This window comes from Stegodyphus dumicola, chromosome 4 (genome assembly GCF_044657685.1).
Source record: "Stegodyphus dumicola isolate Sdum_Otavi_A_Nest chromosome 4, ASM4465768v1".
In the NCBI taxonomy this organism is placed as follows: Eukaryota; Metazoa; Arthropoda; class Arachnida; order Araneae; family Eresidae; genus Stegodyphus; species Stegodyphus dumicola.
Window position 1 is genome coordinate 42,845,065 of NC_140771.1, and position 18,515 is coordinate 42,863,579.

The 18,515-nt window shown below is 34.4% G+C and overlaps 1 long non-coding RNA gene across 1 annotated transcript in view; it reads left to right on the forward strand.

Annotated features, from left to right (window-relative positions):
- LOC146997528 (uncharacterized) overlaps positions 1–12,043 on the forward strand; it is an 83,763-nt gene extending 71,720 nt beyond the window's left edge. The window contains exon 3 of the long non-coding RNA XR_015040485.1: positions 10,608–12,043. This is a non-coding gene — a long non-coding RNA (uncharacterized LOC146997528). The remainder of the gene's footprint in view (positions 1–10,607) is intronic.
- Positions 12,044–18,515: the final 6,472 nt, after the last annotated feature.

Genomic DNA, 18,515 nt, shown 5'->3' on the forward strand with positions numbered 1-18,515 from the left:
GGAAAATGCTAACTCCCAGTAAGTCTCATTAGATTAACTCCTGTTGAAAACAATTTGAGGTTTATTTGGACTTAAGGCTTATTTTGGAGCAGGGGGAAAACATGGAAAAACAACGCCGTCGCCGGAAATCCAATTATGAACCTCCCAAGCGCATCTAAAATTGCTTTCAATCAAATCTAAAAGTGCCTTCAATTACACCACGAGGACAAGCGGTAAGAAAAGAGAAAATTCCTCACATTCTCCCTCATTAAAAGGCAGCTAAAGAGGATTTGACCATCAAAGCCTTATGATAACGAATCATTGTCCATCATATTTTAGTTCAGGGGCATTTTCAAAATCTATTAGAGTTATCAAAGTAGGAAATATTAAAAAAAAAATCAGTCATACCCTTAAAAGCGGGATTCAAACTTCAGACCACTCGATTGTTAACCGGACGGGCTTTCAATTACACGACAATGAGGAATAAGAAAATTCATTAAAAACTCTAATAAATAAATAAATGCAATAAATAAATAAATTAATATGTCACTGTCCGAATTTTTTCGTGAGCTCGGATTTGAATGCCAACAAGAGTCTTGCCAAAAAGTACTGTTTATCTGAATTTAAAAGCCAATTTTTAGAAGATTCCATTTTTTTAGATCGTTGAATAAACAATTCATTTGTAATGAGAATAAAAATTTTCCTTGATTCTTCTTAATAAAGAAACAATATTAATTTAAAAAAATGAAGAACAATTGGTTTGGATGAAGAAGAATTTGAGTGAAATTAACATACAGTGATTCGAAATATTTACCAAGAAGAAATCTTTGTTTATAAGCACTGATATAACACAACTATTTTTATCTAATCTGCTCGATAGACCTTGCTGAATTAGAGAAGTGGTCCATAATTTTACTTCAAAGGACACCGCTTGAAAGAGTTTGTTGAGTTTATTTTCGCGTTGATAGGAACAAGCGAGATCGGGTATCAAGTCCTTTAGGAAGTGTTGATGCTTTAAGAGAAGGACGGGAAATGAAAAACACTGAACGATGACAGGTGAAACGAATTAACTAGATATCGAGTTTTTTTACTAGTGGAGAACAGACTGCACAGCTTCCTTAAAAGAATATATTAAAAATGGAGTTTTTTCCTTATTGCAGAACTTCGAAGTTTATCACACTACTTTTATCTTATGAAGACATCTGATGTATCTGATAAACAAATAAGGTTAAAAAGATGTTTCTTTTTTTAAATAAACATTTATTTAAAAGTCATAAAAGAACTGATGAAGTGAAAGAAAAAAATAACGTATCATATACTTTCATGGGAATAAGAGATTAAATAATTCTCTTTACAACATTCCACCGCAATTTTATATCACGAATAAATAAATACGTGGGGAGCCCTTGATAAATTTATAAAGGTAATGGCTTATACTTATGGTAACGCAATTCGACTGATAAATTACATTATTTGGGCGCCCATGCTTTTTATTTTCTGATATAAAATTGTAAATGAATTTTGTAAAGATAATTATTTAAAATCTCTTCTTCCCATGAAAATATATGATTAGAATTTCAGGGCATGCGCATATTATAGACAAGAGTAATAATACCTGGAAGTAGTATAAAAAGCAGATTGAAATTCTAATTTTTAATTCGAAAATTATGTACATACTCATTGACTTTTGTGTTCCATCAGTGTGTGCCATCTTATTCCTCATGTAAGAAAATGTCATACCAGCTCATCTTAAAATCCTATAGCAGGAGAATCGTGACCTCCCGGGGCAGATGAATTACCGTATTGTTGCTCGCGTTGACCGAGAGCTAATGACTGTTACGATAATTTGCACAAGATTGAGTCCAGAAGGTAGAGAGAGCAGAGTGCGAGATCTCAGTTTGGCGCCCACTCGCTTATGCCCGAGAAGAAAATCATCTTGTTCGCATCACTGTTGGAGATTGTATAAGCCACATCGCATACTCTGATCAGGATGCATGAGTGGCGTGATGTCTTTTGAGACGTTTTTGCTTACAGTATCATGATAGCCATATTCGCGTGAGAAGGGGCAAGTGAACGTTGGAAGGTTACATTCTTCATTCTCATGCCGACCTGATTGGAATGATGTAGAGCAGGGATGGGCAGACGTTTTCGGTCGCGGACCAAAAATCGAAAAAAAAAAAAAGTTTGGCAGCCAATATAAATTTTTCTAAGATTTTAAAAACAATATTAACATATACAAGTATTACAATTTAAATATGTTAATGAAGTGAAAGAAATTGCCATTTCATTTTTATAAGTTCCTTATATCGAGGTTCGAAGTGAGATGTACTGATTCTAAGGAACGAGGCTAAATGCTCATCTGTCAGTCTACTCCTGAAATAGTTCTTTCTAAGGTTCTTAGTTGAAAACACTTCTTCACATATATAAGATGAAGTAAATATAGCACTACTTTTCTGGGCGTGAGATATTAAATTTGGGAAACTTAATTTTGATAACAATTTGTAAAACTCTAACTTTGGCATATTTAGAAACAACTGCTTGAGATGATTGTTAGATTGCAACTCAATTAATTTAAGCTGCAAATCTGACATCACTGCTTCACAATTTACGTTGAAAGGCATGGTAAAAATATCCAATTCTGTTTGAATGGCACTGAAATCTTGAAATCTTCGTTCGAACTCAAAATGCAGTTTTTTTAAGCCATCTTCATAATTCTTAAGCTTCTCTTCATTTACTGAGGGTATTGAATTTAACTTCAGGAAATGAGACAAGTCGTTCTTACCTAGCTACCCAGCAAATCGATTAAGTTTTAAGATTAAGTTTTTATAAGAGGTCTAATTCACCTATATTGGATTCCCATATGTTTGCTTCCCGAGAAAGAGATAACGCTTGTTGGCGCCAATCTGCAGCTGTAACTAATAAAGATCTTCCGCTTTTAACACTTTGCCGATTGAAAGCTGTCTATGCTTGCTATTTCCGTCAGTTTATGTTTTGTAGAACGAAAATAGAGAAAGTGCAAAAGTACTTTTTTTCAAAAATCATCAGTTCTTTAGAAAAAAATAATATTTAAACAAAGTAGAAAAGAAGACGGTTATATAATATAAAATTCTTTTAATTTGCCTCGGACCGGCAAATTAAAATTCTATCCGTGGGCCGGATAGAACCTTCCGGCGGGCCGTAGTTTGCCCATCTCTGATGTTGAAAGTATCACTGGGTACATATCCCTTTCACCTCTAGTCCGCATATCCGGTACTTTGACGAGACACCATTAGATTATTGAAACCTTATGCCCGTGACTTCGTTGGCCACATTGCGAATTGCCCTATTGTGAGATACCCACTCTCTCACCACTATATTCCTTCAAAACACAGGACACTTACCTCCTACTTTTCCCTGAGCGTTCACCAAATTTCTCCTCAAGTGGAAATGTTTGGTCATTAACTGACTGATACAATAACACCGTCAACTAGTACGACAAAGGACTTCGACATAGAATTGAAGCCTCATGGACTGCAATACCCGTACTGCCAGTTGAATCATGTCATCCTTCCATTATAATCTATTTACATGATAAATATAAGGCTGCTTATTGGTTTCCTTCATGTTGCAGCAATTTTAGTGCATTTTAAACATGCCTGTTTTTTATCAAATTATACTGAGAAAATGACTTAACTAATTTTTGTTTATTCTACAAAATTAACATTAATTCATTTTTTTTTAAATTTCATTTTCATTTTCTAATAAATAAACAGGAATTTTTAAGAAACCATATTCTTAAATTATTTCTTCACTAAACTAGATTTCATATTTTTAATTTTTAAAAGTGCTTGACATTAAAAAATATTTTATTATTATGATTAATAACAGTAGTCATATTTGAAAGTTTCGAGAGTCTTTTAAGATTTGGAATTTTTTTTTTTTTTTTTTTTTTTTTAAATTTAGGATTCGTCCCAACTCTTATATTTATGTAGCTACTTTAATATGTCTCGATTTCAAGAACAACATTTTTCAATGAATTTGGATGCCGGTCCAGTAAAATTCATTACATTTTGATTCGTTGACCGTTTCGTTGTATCTTATGCCCAGTTGCAAAAAAAAGCATGTAAGATTCGTACCCGCCTGCAGGGGTGCATTAGCCAAACATCTTGACAACAGATCAATCAAAACGCTGTGCAGAAAACTAACCGAATCCCTTTTACCAGTGGTGACTATGATATTTCGAGTTCTGGGAACTGCAGCCAATCCATCAAGCAGAAGTTCCTTCTCATCGTAGATACAATCGATCGCGCTGCATCCCTCGTGATTACCTGCTGATATTCCTATCATCCCCCACGGTGTTCGCTTTCAAAGGCAGGGCAGAGCCTAATTTATCCCCATTCTCTCATTACGCAAAGTGTAGTATCCGATTTTTATCATTGGTATAATTGAAGCGCCCTGCATGCGCGGACGCTACTGACATGGCGGAGTCTAATCTTTAGTACTGCATTCAGGTGTTGTTCCCCCACACCATGTAGCGCGAAAAAAGTATCGCATATCAAACTACTTAACAAGGGAAGTAAAGAGACTTCGTTAAAGGAATGAATGTAGTTTCTAAGATCAATTTTACCGGAGCTGAAAATTTACAAGGAGTAGTAGAACTCCAGTCACGAACATTCCAGACATACAGAACTCCAGCCAAATTGCTTGTTCCTCTTTTTAGAGTCAAGTAAAATTAAATCTCGGTGGGTTTATTGGATGTTTCTATTTTATTCTTTTCGTTGACTAAAATACGATAACCTTATACAGGTTTTTAAATCTGCTAATCAATTTAGTAAGTACGACTTAGATTAGCATATAATGTTCCGAAAATATATAGCCCGTAAACATGTATGAAACAACAATTATGTATTGTATATAAAAGCCTATTTTCTTTGCTTACACCATGAGCCATTGTTGACTGAACTCCAATTAATATTTTACATTAATAAATTATTCAGTTGAATTATAGTGAAAATAAACGTTTGTTTTACAAAAATATAAAATAATATCTTCCTTAATTTTAATAAGTTTCTTTCCGTTTTTTTAATGCAGATAAGAATGATTTCCACTTTTTTACGTCTTGAAGAACATGTTTTGTTTTGACTTCGAGAAGGACATTTTCTTGTAAAACAGAATGTGACTACTTCTATAAATATTTCTTACAATATCTCCTCCGTCAAACAATCCAATAAAAACTAGGCACTTTGCGTCTTGAATAACCCCCGTCTATTCTTAACTAAGCAAATGCAAAAGTTTTCACGTGGAAATAATTTACGATAGCCTAATACTATCATAGCAAATTCCTTTTGAAGAACTCGTTTTAAATACAGTGAATCTCCTCGTAGATGACCACCTCTGAAAATGACTAGAATTTTTTACAACATATATAAACTAGCGGGCTGCGACAAAAAATTTATAATTTCTGTGTATACTTGAAAAGAAAAAGCATAAAAACATTTCAACATGAATGAAATCAATTTATTCTTTTCAAACAACAACAAATTAGTAGATAATTTTTTGCTGCCAAACCAGGAAACACATTTGGCACTTCTGATTAATACACGTATACGTATGACGTCAGGATTTAAATTTATGATAATATAGCAACGTTTTCTCACTATCAACTCCAGATTATCCTAAAATTGCTCATGAGAGCTGCATGTATTTGAGAAGCACGCAACAAACAATGAAAAGAATCAGAATTACTATTCAGAGATAGTTGGTTTCTAATGAAATTCCAGAGAAATCGTGCTTTTGTCAGTTTGTTTGTCTTGGACATTTTTGATTGTTTTAGTTACTGCAGAAGGTATTTCTCCAACCTTCTTAGCATGCCTTTGTAGTGCAGTGGTCAGCACGCTCGGCGCGTATTCGAGAAGTCCGTGGTTCGATTCTGAGCGAGGGGCACTGCTCATTTTTTATATCTCCTGCTTCCAAAAAGCACCTAATGTCTCTACAACTTGTTCTCATTTTTTTTACACGTAGACTTGATTTACTTAAAAATTTCATGCATCTTTTTCTATAATGTTGTCCTAAAATGTTACTTTTATTCAGTTTCATTAAAAATAATGCTAGGTTCAAAATGAAACAGTTTCAAAATTTAGAGCAATTCGCTTTGTTTTAAACTTCTGACATGCGTGATTGCGATTTCTATACAAAACAAAAAGAAAAATGCCCTTTTTACAGATTTTTTCTTTACATATATAATAATCTCAGTTACGAATGCTGTAGCTAAAAATATACGTTCTATCTTGCGTAACCGGTACAATAAAATCAAGAAATACAATGCATCTAAACCCTTTGATTTTGTTACGAGAATTTGGGTAAAATTATTTTTCTGAAACTAGATCTATGAGAATTTGATTGTGCAGAGACTATTAGATTTTACTAAGCAATATTAGTAACTTTTTATGAAAAAATAGCTGTGCCCTTGTCTGAATATCAGATCTTCCAGTTGCCAGTTACTAATTAACCACGCGAACACGCCCGTGGGAATGTGATAATTCTTTGAATTTTCCTTATTTTGAAGTACGAGATGCTACAGGGGCGATTAACTATTTTGAACCAGAAAACACAAAAAATTAACTGTATTCTCGGCGGGATTAGAACCACGAATCTTCCAATTTGGACGGGAGATTGCGGAAAATGACAAAACGTTTGAGATCTGTCAAGATTATACCACACATTCCCTCCGTTTCAATGATATTGATTACTTAAGTATAACTGCGATTACCTTCGGAATCGCAGTTATACTTAAGTTATACTTAAGTAATTCGGAAATTCAGATATTATGAAAAATACATTTAAATTAATTTTTGTGTTTCTCTAGCCTTTTATTACTCGTTTGACATTCGGTAGCTGATAACTGTGTAGTTTTAATTCAGTCTGCGTTTAAAGACACTGCCTCAAACACTTTCAGCATCTATTTGTTTGAAAGCGTCATTCCATTCCTGAGTCTAGCCTTTTATTACTCTCCTTTGACTTTTACTATCGAATAACTGTGTAGTTTTAATTCAGTCTCGTTTAAAGACACTGCCTCAATCACTTTCAGCATCTATTTGTTTGAAAGCGTCATTTGATGCCTCCTTTTCATCCCCATTCTCTATTCCGTTAGAACTTAAAATTTCATTGAGTATCATTTTTTTAACTTGTTTCGTAGCTAAATATGTAATTCCCATATTGCGCTATTTATACACGATTTTAAACAGTGTCACTACAGTATCCAAAACCACAACATATAATTTTTTTATAAAATAAGAATAAATGCAATTGATAAAGCCTAAGTGGTAAGACCTGATTTAATGTATTCAATGTCCTTTAATGGTTTGTCAAGCAAACTTCTTCTTCATCGATCTTTTACTCTTCTGGCTGAATTATTTATTGCCGTATTAAACAAATGCTGACTTACTAGCAACAGACTAATTATAAAATATGCGTTTATATGAAAGATGAATACCTAGAAATGATTGAAACGGTGATAATTTCCATCCCACATTCTACTATTTGCGCCGACAACTAGCGATAGATAACAACATCAGCCGAGGCACAAATCCAAGCCGCTGTTAAATGCGCTTGTGTCATCAACAGTTAGGAGTTTGATCGATGACATTAGCAGGGGGGAGATAAACCTACATCATTCAAAGTAATGCTGAGCAAAGCGTACCTGGGAATTCACCTGATTTGTTCACCTCCCGCAGGGAATCCGCTTTCGTAACTCTGAAGGCACAGGCACATTTGTGATTAGCATCAACTGCGGCGTGAATTATAAGTCGGTAATTACCCATCGAATGTCATGAAATTTTTGTATCTTGCATTTAGAAGCTATTCTATTTTAGAAGCTTAGTAAGAACTTTCAAGTTACTTCACTTTTTAGTAGCTTCTCTCAGCATTGTTTTGACAAAAGAAAGTTACGAATTTACGAATCTTCTGTCATGTTCATATAAAGTAAACATCGAGTGACCGGATTAAATGGCGGCCACAAATGATTCGGATATTTCATAGATCATAATAACCTGATTTTGCTGTTTGCGATTAAGTATTTATTCAGTGTAAATCAGAGAATTTTATTTATTAATTGCATCTTCTTACTGCAATTACATATGTTCCTGTTTGTGAAAATTGCTACATTCTGAGAAAACAATCGGAATTGAGTAAAACTCATTCCACACACTACTTGTAGTTAACAAAGAAACGATTAAATTTGCAAAGTACTACAAAAATATTAAATACAAGTCAGTATTTGATGAAGCCATCATAAGCTGCAGTAAGAACTTCTACACGCCGTGACACTGAATCAAAAACCTTTTTAATGTATGCCTAAAGAACAGCACTTCGCATTGCTACTAGTGCAGCCCAAAGCTGAATCGATACGAGTGTTATGAACGAATTACCTGTGCATGGAATCCTAGATTACGGATAGACAAAACATTCTTTTATGAGATCGGTCAGAACCGCTCGCTGAAATGAATCAGTTACTTTCTATGATTAAACCACTCACTAACAATAACCTTGATGATATCCGAAACGAGGATGGAATCAAAAGCGATTAGTGAGAAGGGATCTAAGAGCGGATAGAATCGAACGAGCAGTGGGATAGCGACCGGATAGCAAGAAGCTAAGAGCAAAAAGGATTGAGCGAGCCGTGGAATCGGAAGAATCAACTCAATCAAAACGCTAACTGCCTGAACTGATTTCTTTCAACTGTATATTTGAGCTTCCCTAGAACCATCTTTCTACACCGAACTAACAATAGCATTCTAGAATAAACAATTTTTAAAAAAAGTTGAGAAATGATAAAAATTAAACTCACGTTTAATATGGAAGGTTAAATACTCTAAAATGGGAATCAAACTTTATTGACACATTTCCAACTTACTTTTGCTAGTTTATCACGAGTCAGGAGTTCGTTCGCTCGGTATAATGAATCAGTTCATGAAATAATAACGTATCTCTATTCCAGGCCCACTTCCAACAACAGATGTCTGAGAACAGTAAATGAGTTTGTAGGGTTTATATTTATTTTAACTAACATTTATTTTAAGTTTAAACTACCTTTCCTGTCAAGCCTTACTTTCCCCTGGAACTGCCAATGCCAGAGTATGTAAATTTTAGTAGAACGCGCAAGGATTCAAATTATCAGCGGAAGTATTCTGAGTTAAATAGAAAGGAAACGAGTTCGAGGTGTGCTGTTCTTACTTCACGAGCGCGGAGGTAGTTAGCCAGAAATTGAAGAACCCCGCGTTTCGGCCTGTGTGCTTGCCTGGAAGTATTGTTAATCGTTCAACGTGATCTTCAAGTTTGCTGAATTAGCAGCGGTATTGTAAAACGCGGTGAGGTTAGTTACTTTTAGAGAGCCTCGTATTTAGAGTCTTGTCATTAGTTTCTTTTCAGGTTATTATTTTTATTTTACCGCCGAGTTGGCGTAGTTTGTGAGCGTCAAGAGCACGCACTTGTAATTTATTACGTTGAATAAAAAGAGACTTAAACCCTTAGCAAGACTCTGTCATTTATCCAGTTTCAACAGTCACCTCTTGGTTGCGTGCAAGTTGGAGGCACGCAACGCTACAAGTTACAACTCCGTTTACTGGAATCGGAGTAAATTCGCTCAGTGAAATTAAATCAGTTCCGGACTGAATCATCCAACTCTGTTTTGGACACGTTTAATAGGCGACACATCTGGTGAACAAGCAGGAAAAGTAAGAAGAGATACCTGCCGAGTTAAGAAGAAATCATAAAAACTTCTAGTTTATGTGGACGGGAATGGTTCTATCAAAACAAACCTCACCTCTAGGAATGCGCTGAATGAAGGGCACAACTTCCAGCTCAACGACATCCCTATTGTAGCTGTTGCTGATGAGAATGCCTTCAATTCCTAGCGGACGAGATCGCCCATCATATCCAATGATGGCCCAGACCATCACTCTGGCCAGCGTTTCCCAACCAGAGTTACCGGGAATCCTACGGTTCCGCAATAAATATGGGAATAAAACGTACGTCATTAAAAGGGTAAACAATTTTTCCTGATTACTCATTGTATTCGGGTCACGTCGGTGGGAGAAGTGGGTGTAACTGTGACAAGAGTCTAACCGCTGATAATTAAAAAGCTGCCTTTGGCTGTTCGGCTGTCCTCGGTTAGACTCGCCAGACGTTGTCAACACATGTGTGAATTTCTTTGTTTCTGCGGAACCAGTTCAACTGTATTAAAAATTTCTTTATTAATGGAAGGAGATTAACTTATTCTTTAGAAATTTTCGTCAAGACTGTACGTTGGCATTGCAAGGTTATGCGTGCAACACGAGTCTAACTAATCTTTAGCAATCTTCGTTAAACTATACGTTGGTATTGCAAAGCTATGCATGTAACACGAGTCTAAACTAATATAGCTAGTTGAACAGCCAAAACCAGCTTTTCAATTATCACGGACTAAAATCTAGTGATATTGCATACTATTTTTTGATGCGAGAAGTATAGGATCTTGGATTGGTTAAACAGAATGCTACTGCGTATTTTAGTTTGCTATTATTTAGTTTATTTTATCTTACTACTATTTTATTAGTATTGTATTCGAATTTTTTATTGTCATTTTAAAATTCTTTTATTAAACTCTTTTATAGATTTTAACCATCAGAAGAGACTACTGATGAAAATTTGGAATCTCATATAAAATTTCAAAAGTCTGTTAAAGAAAGATATGCAAAAAAGGTTCGTCGTTACATTGAAAGTTATTTATCAATGGGTTTCCATGGATTGGTGATGCAGAATGTCTTCTTCCATTGTGTTTGTTGAAGCAATGACTCCAACAAAATTGAGCAGCCATTTTACGACAAATTATGCCAATATAAAAAATAAAACTGCTGATTATTTTAAAACTCTCTTAAAATCTCAAAATTAACAGAGTACAGCTTTCGTAAACACATTCAGATTTAGTGAAAAGGCTCAAGAAGCAATTATTTGGTAGCAAACTTATTGCACAGAAAAGGAATAGTCACACAGTCAGTGAGATTCTGATAATGCCCACATGTAAAATTACAGTGAGTAAAATGTTGGGAGAAAGTAAGAAAAACTGAAGAATACTGCACTTTCGAACAATGCAGTAAATCGACGAATGAGTGGTATGTCACATTATGTTGAAGAGATTTTGCGTAATAAACAGAAAAAAAATGGCAATTTTTTCAATTCAGTTTTTCCATCTACAGATTTAACCAACAAATGTCATGCTTTAGCATTTGTAATATCTGTTAATGAGAGAAAAATTCAAAAAAACTTCCTCTGGTGTAAAGAATTATTTGAGATAAGCAGAGAAATAAATATGTTTAATACTTTATCTGCATATTTGGAGAAAAGTATCTTTTTTCGGAAGAACTGTATTGACATTTTTACGGATGGTTCCATGGTTAATGTTGCGTCCTAATGCAAGAGAATTCCCTCACCAGTCAAAAGCATGGCCCATGTTAATCTCTACATATAAACTAGAAAGTCCGGCAGTCATACGAAATGACCGCTGTTCAAGATATTATAAATTGTAATTAAAATGATTTGTGCAAAGATGTCTGCTAATTCAAACTGAATTACCCAGGGCAGGCGGCTAGGACACCCCTTTGCTTACTGCCCCACGGGGATTCCCCCTTCTACTTGCTTAATTGCTTAAAGTAGAGTGCAATGAAGGAAACCACTAGCGGTACATTTCTTAATAACCACAGCTAGCTGAATAAATAAAAATGATTTAAGTAATAAAATGTTAATTCACATGCCAAAGCTCTCTTTGTGCACAACATTTCTTGTGTAGATCTTTCCATCCGTTTTAAGCTCGCCTTGCAGAGGACCTTGCAGATCTTGCAGAGGACCATCAATTATTTTTAACTTTACGTCCGTTCTTTCACGAACTCTTGAACAGGAACTCACGAACTCTTGCGTTCAGTTGTAAACCATTTCAAAAAGATATGTTTGCTAATGCAAACAAATGTTCACGTTCCCCCTGACACGCTCAATTTGCGTTCAGCTGAAAATTCTGTTTAAAATACAATGTCGGAATAAAATCGGGCAAAATTTTAAACTCTTTACGCGAAAGGATATTTAGCATAGGAGTTTGAGTAAACCTACCTGAGGAGATGTACTACGCACAGCTCGTTAGATGGTTTCGTCTTTAATTTCTCTACGTTTGCAAGTTTCTACTAGGTAATTCATATGTAAATATAGTTAAATGCATAATAAGCAACAATTGTATGAATTAAAAATTTTTAAATGTTCTTAAATACCATGATAATTTAATTGAAACAATGATAACTGCATGTATGGTATCAGTGTATATGGACTATTTGAATGCCGTGGCAACTTCACCCCATTGGCTAGTACAGTTACGCAAGCAACCAATAAACTGTCGGTGACAAACACTTAAGCCGCATATATATAAGAAGAAAGAGTCTGTTCGTGCTGTGCGTAAGTTAATACACCCAGGAATACGAAATTTGGTATATATAGGTGCACCTCGAAGCAATTTTTCAAAATTCGAATAAGATTTTTTTAATTTTATCTTTTCGATTTTAGTGCATCATTTTGAATTGTTTCATTCTTTTAGAAATGTGGTTTTGGCAGCAGTTTTTCATTCACTTGTATACTGGACTGCTGACTGTTGAAAATCAGCACTGTTGGCACTTGGAAAAATGAGGTCGATAAATCTGTGCAGTTTTTTAAATTTAATGTTTCTCTTGGATACTGGACGTTTGTTGAGAGAAGGCAACGGGAAGTTGGTTAATTTATTTATTAGGATAATATCTGTATTAAGGGATATTGCTTATTTCATTATAATTTTGTTATATGTAATACTTTTTTTTTTTTTTTTTAATTTGTGGGCTTAGTCCAAAGGGGCTTTGTCACTGAAGGACTGCTGTTTTTGTTTTTCGATTTTGCGTCGGAACTCTAAACGGCGTATCACATTTCAAATCTTTGCCACCAAATACTATCGCCCTGTATTATATTTGAAGAAATTAAATAATGAAGAATCTGCATAAATGTATGTATGTTTCTCGCATTATGATAAAACAACGGTACCTAGAACCATCCAATTTTGAATGACGTAATTCTGCTGCGAATATGGGCATCGAAAATCCCAAATTTGAAATTTGGAATTTGTTTTATTATCGATTTCATATTTTTTAAAACTTTAACGAATTTTTGATCAAAAAAATCAACGATTTAAAAGCGAGCAATGGCAACACTGTACGGGAAAAAAAGCCCTTTTTATCTCCAGCGCGCGGAACTCTATATCGGAAATTCTACAGATATGCTCATTTTAAAATTATTTTGCGACATTGCTGTAGAACTGAATTTTATGGTTTAAGTGCAAAGAACATGATATTTAATAAAGGTAACACACAAAAGATTAAAAAAAACGTCCCTTTCGACGTAATTTAAAATCTGAAACATTTTTTTTTTTTTTTTTTTCCCTGCAGAGTAAAATTCTGCGCGGTTTTTAAATTTAACGTTTAGTATTCCCTTCAGGCATTTTTCCGGTACATTTAAAAGCCAGACGAAGGCTGGCCGCGTAGCTGCTAGTGGTAGATAATTAAAATCAGTTTTAAAGCAGAACACACTAACTTCGTCAATGCTGCCATGAATTGAAAAATACTCCAAATAATACAATCGCCATAAGTGATCGATTGTATTATTTGGACTAAGACAGATTATACTAGAGCTATCCGTCTAAGAAAAGGGGTGCCCTCGTGGAGGACATTTTAAGAGAAAATGGTTTCACATGAGGAAACCCGCTTAAATTCTCATGCAGCTGGTCTGTTCGCCAGTAAAGTTACCAATATTCTGCAATTTTACTGCTTGGCTCGTGGTGTATACCATGACAAAGATCTCTAAATTAATGCCGAATGGTATCTTAAAAAGCAAGCAACAAACTTCGACCTTATTCACTTCAGGTTTTCGGAAAGCGGGAGATAAGCTCATGTTTTGGATCCAATTAATAGAAACGCTAAATATAGAAGTTTAGAGAGATGGCAGTTTGTCCTAGGGCTTAAAAGAGATGTAACATTTCTTTAATCGTTTTACGAAATCCTTTTAAATTGGCAAATTAGGATATCTTGATTCTAATTAGTGAGTTAGATTATCTTCATATTCATCAAAATCTTCCTTCTTTGGTTAAATTATAGTTCGTATTTTCGGGCACTCCTTTTTATAAACATACTGTTTGTACTACGATTTTCGCGTCAAACTCGCGAACCTCAAAGTTGTTTATTCGCGAAAAATCTGTTTCAAAACTCGTTTTTTCGCTCGCTTTGTTTTGAGAAAAATCGAAATATGACTTCTCCACAATGATTCTTGTACATTTGTCTCACATGATATAAACTTATCTTCAATGAGAATGTAAAACATTTAAAAGTAATGTAAAAAAAAAAAAAAAAAAAAAAAAAAAAAAAAAAAAAAAAAAACGTATGTAATAAAAATAGCAAAAGAGATAGCTTCTTGATTTTGAAAATTTAGTCGGTGGTAGTAATTCGCAGTTTACTTTCCCTCTTTTTTTCTGTCATTAGACGGTTCTGCGTATTTCCTCGCACGACAAAGGACACTGCTGTAGTCTCTGCTGTGCTCTCTTTCTCCACGTTGTCTGCTACTTTTCACTGGAGGAAAAAGGAATGTTTATCCTCCAAAACATATACTGTGAGTTTTAACTCAATGCTCCAGTATTGTAATAATATTCTTTCCTTTGGCATTTACAGCTATACTATATTGTTCAGAATATAAAACTAGCTTTTTGTTTTGCTTTGTTTAAAATGCATTCCAGAAAATAATGCCTATCTTACATGCACGGTTTATTGGAAAATGTATTGCTTAATTTTTATGTTAAAACATAAACTTCAAATATGTTTTAACAAAAGATGCTTATAAAGTAAAACGTTTTACTTCAGTCTGTCTTTCTTGTAGAACATCTTCAGCAAACCACATTTGCATACAACCATGTGTCGCCCTATAAGACCTTTTCTCGTTCTTGTTAAACATTTTACAAGACGTTATGTCATTGTTGCATTTTATGGTGTGTTCATCTAGAGTAAGAACAAATGAAAATCCCCGATATATAAAGCGACTCCTTTAAGGTATTTTCTGCAAGGTTCAAAATGTATTGCCAAAGAGAATAATGTGATGCCAGCTGTACTTAATTTCAGTTTGAAAATAGAACGAAACAGAAAATAATTTTAAACATGAAAAAAAAAAAATAATAAATAATAAATAAAGGTATTCGAGGAAGTAAGGTCAGGGTTTCAAAGGAATAAGAAGAGAAATTTTCAAAAGGAGGGGTGAGAAGAACATCTTCCAAAAACAAAAGCGGTCCGCGACCCGCACCCACTTCATAATTATACTCGAAAGGTGCTAAAATCGCCCACAAAATGGCACAAGGACTCATCCACTTTTCTCGGGGTAAACAATCTGTTGAAATATCTTGTCCCACTTGGTGGTTTTTAAAGGTCACGCCAAACCGTGATCGGAGGTTAACTGCTAACAAGAATGAAGGTGTGAAACAGGCTAACTGCTGATTATATTGGAAATTTTTTCTATATTTCACCTGGAGGAGGGATCATAAGAACAGACCCCACGGAACGTAACAAGGGTCAGTAAACTGATAGGAACTGTTTTCACAATTGCTTGAGAAACTGAGCAACTAAAAAAAAATTTCATATTTATGAAGACTAGCAGATGACAAGAGAATTCCTTTTCTAAGTAATATGCAAATTTCCTCGCCTACAGATTTCACAAAAAATACCTCTTTCTCGGATGAAATTCGTCAAATTATTTTTATTGGAAAGCGGTAAAATAAATGTGGTGAAACATCAATCTAAAATATTTAAGCTTGTATAAATAATGTATAAGAAATGGCAGCAATTAGAGTTGCTATTCGTTAAAATGTAATAGGTTCTTATTTGTAAAATGTAGCTACTTAAAATAAATTACTCTTGCTCTGTAAGGTAAACCTAATTCTCTCCTAAACCACACGCTTGTTTAACCTTTCTGTACTGCGAACGACTTATCATCCTTAGTCTAGAATCTAAAGAGCGCAAACAAGAGTAAAGCTAAAAGTTTATTCACAATGTGACTTGCAGGACAATTGACGATGTAGCAAATTTATCGAACGATTCTAGCAGTCTTAGAATGTTAAACGTTAAATGGTTATCATGCAAATAATAAATTTAATTTCTATTAACCTGGCTCCAAATTATGCACAACTTTAAAACTAACTCTTCTAAGATAAATATTAACAAATTCTAGAAAATATCCGTTTAAGCGCATGTGGCCATGTGAGCGATTCACGAAATTAACACTCTCGCTCGTTTTAAATCTCACCTAATTTACATTCCGGTGAACCTGATGGAAGAAACAGAAGTGTAATAAAGAATTAATATAAAAATAATATGTTCACTAAAATAAACCTTTAATTCAATATTTAAACAATAAAAATAATTATTGAATTATTCCTTTATTTACTTTATTATTATTATTATTATTATATTATGATTTAGTCCACATGTAACTAAAATGCCTGAGGACCACATTTTCAGTACTTATAACTAAGATTATTAGCGCAAAGAAACAATTTTCCCAGAAATTTTCCCAGAATTTTCCCAGATATTAATTTCGTTTTGGTATTTTGCGTCGATTCACTATAAACGCCGAATCGCTTTTTTAATTGTTACCAATTAGTATTAGAGCCCTGTATTATTTTTAAAGAAATTAAATAATGAAGAATCTGCATAAATGTATGGATGTTTCACGCACTGTGATAAAACAACGTTACCTAGATCCATAAAATTTTCAATAACGTACGTCTCGTGAATAATGTATTTTGGGTAACGTGACGTACGTTGGAATTTGGAATTTGTTTTATTATCTATTTCATATTTTGTAAAGCATTTATAAGTTTTTGATTAAGAAACTCAACGATTTCAAAGTGAGCAATGGCAACACGGTACAAGGGGGAAAAAAATTATCTCCAGCAAGTGAGACTGTGCATCGGAAATTCTAAAGCTATGCTATTTTAAATATATTGTAATATTGCTGTTGAATTGAATTTTATGCTAATTCAGAAGTCAAACAACAAAAATCAGCGTTATATTTACCAAATTTTCACAGGACTAGTTTCGATGGTTTTACCGAACCACCATCTTCAGCTGCAAAACCGCAAATGAGCCAGGTAGGAAATAATGATTAGATAAGATAAGAAAGCCTGGACAAAAATAAGCAAGTGGCGCCATCTGTTGGTGAAACCAGAACTAAAACGTAATTTCTTTAAAGGCCGAAGGCAAATTTGGATTGGAATTAGGATCGTTAACTAGAACAGTAAGATTTTTATGAATGTGAAATGCCTCTAGAAAAGCCAGTTCTCCAATGGAAGATGTTTTTTTTTTGAATAATTTTGGCAGCAGAAAAACTGAAAGTGTGGTTTTCGGACCAACAATGTTGAGCAACAGAAGACTTCTGTGTTTCCTTTTTTCTAACATATGCCTCATGTTCCTTGACGCGAAATTTTAAGGCTCTCTTAGTTTGGCCAATGTAAATTAAACCACACTGGCAAGGAATCCTATAAATACCCCAGGAATTCATATCCGGAATGGGATCCTTGAGTATGGAACTCGGAATTTTATTGATGGGAGAATAAACAACCCGAAAGTTAAATTTCTGCAAAATATGTGCAACTCTATAGCTAATTGATGGAAAGAAGGGAATGACAACAGAATTTTTATAATCTCCTAAAACAATCTAGAAACTAAATATTTAGCTAATGGATACGAGGCAGTACCTAAATTTGATACAATAGGGCGGAAAGGAATACCACATTTATGAATTTTGGGAAGAGCATATAATCTGGCACAATTCGCAACAGATGGGATAAGTGAATGTTTTAAGTTGCCTGAAATGATTTGCGAAGATTTGATCGCAGTTTTTATTTTTGACAAGTCCGAAGGTGAATGATCTTTAGGGATCGGATTATATGGTCCAATGTCCCAGTGGAGGGTGCATTAAGATGTCTAGAAACCAGACTTCGCGAATTTCATTTCTCTTGCATCGAAATTGATGAGCTAATTTCTCTCACTCAACTCTGTTTGAAACAAACACATTTTGTTTTCCAAAATAAATATTACAAGCAAACTGAGGGATTAGCCATGGGAAGCCCCCTCAGTCCCATCCTGGCTGATATCTACATGCATTATTATGAATCAAAATTGTTTGAAACTTTAAACTTCCCGGTATGGTTCCGCTACGTAGACGATACTTTTACTTTGTTTGAAGGTAATAAAGATGATTTAAATAGAGTTCTTTCAACAATGAATTCTATTGTTCCTGCTATTCAGTTCACTTTTGAATTTGAGACTTGCAATTCTCTTCCGTTTCTCGACATTCTGGTCACACGTAACACATCCAACTTCAGTACTACGGTTTACCGTAAACCTTCATCGGTTTGCCTTCCACCACACTTTAAATCATGTCATCCGACTAAACAAAAGTTAGCTTCATTTTATTCCTATGTT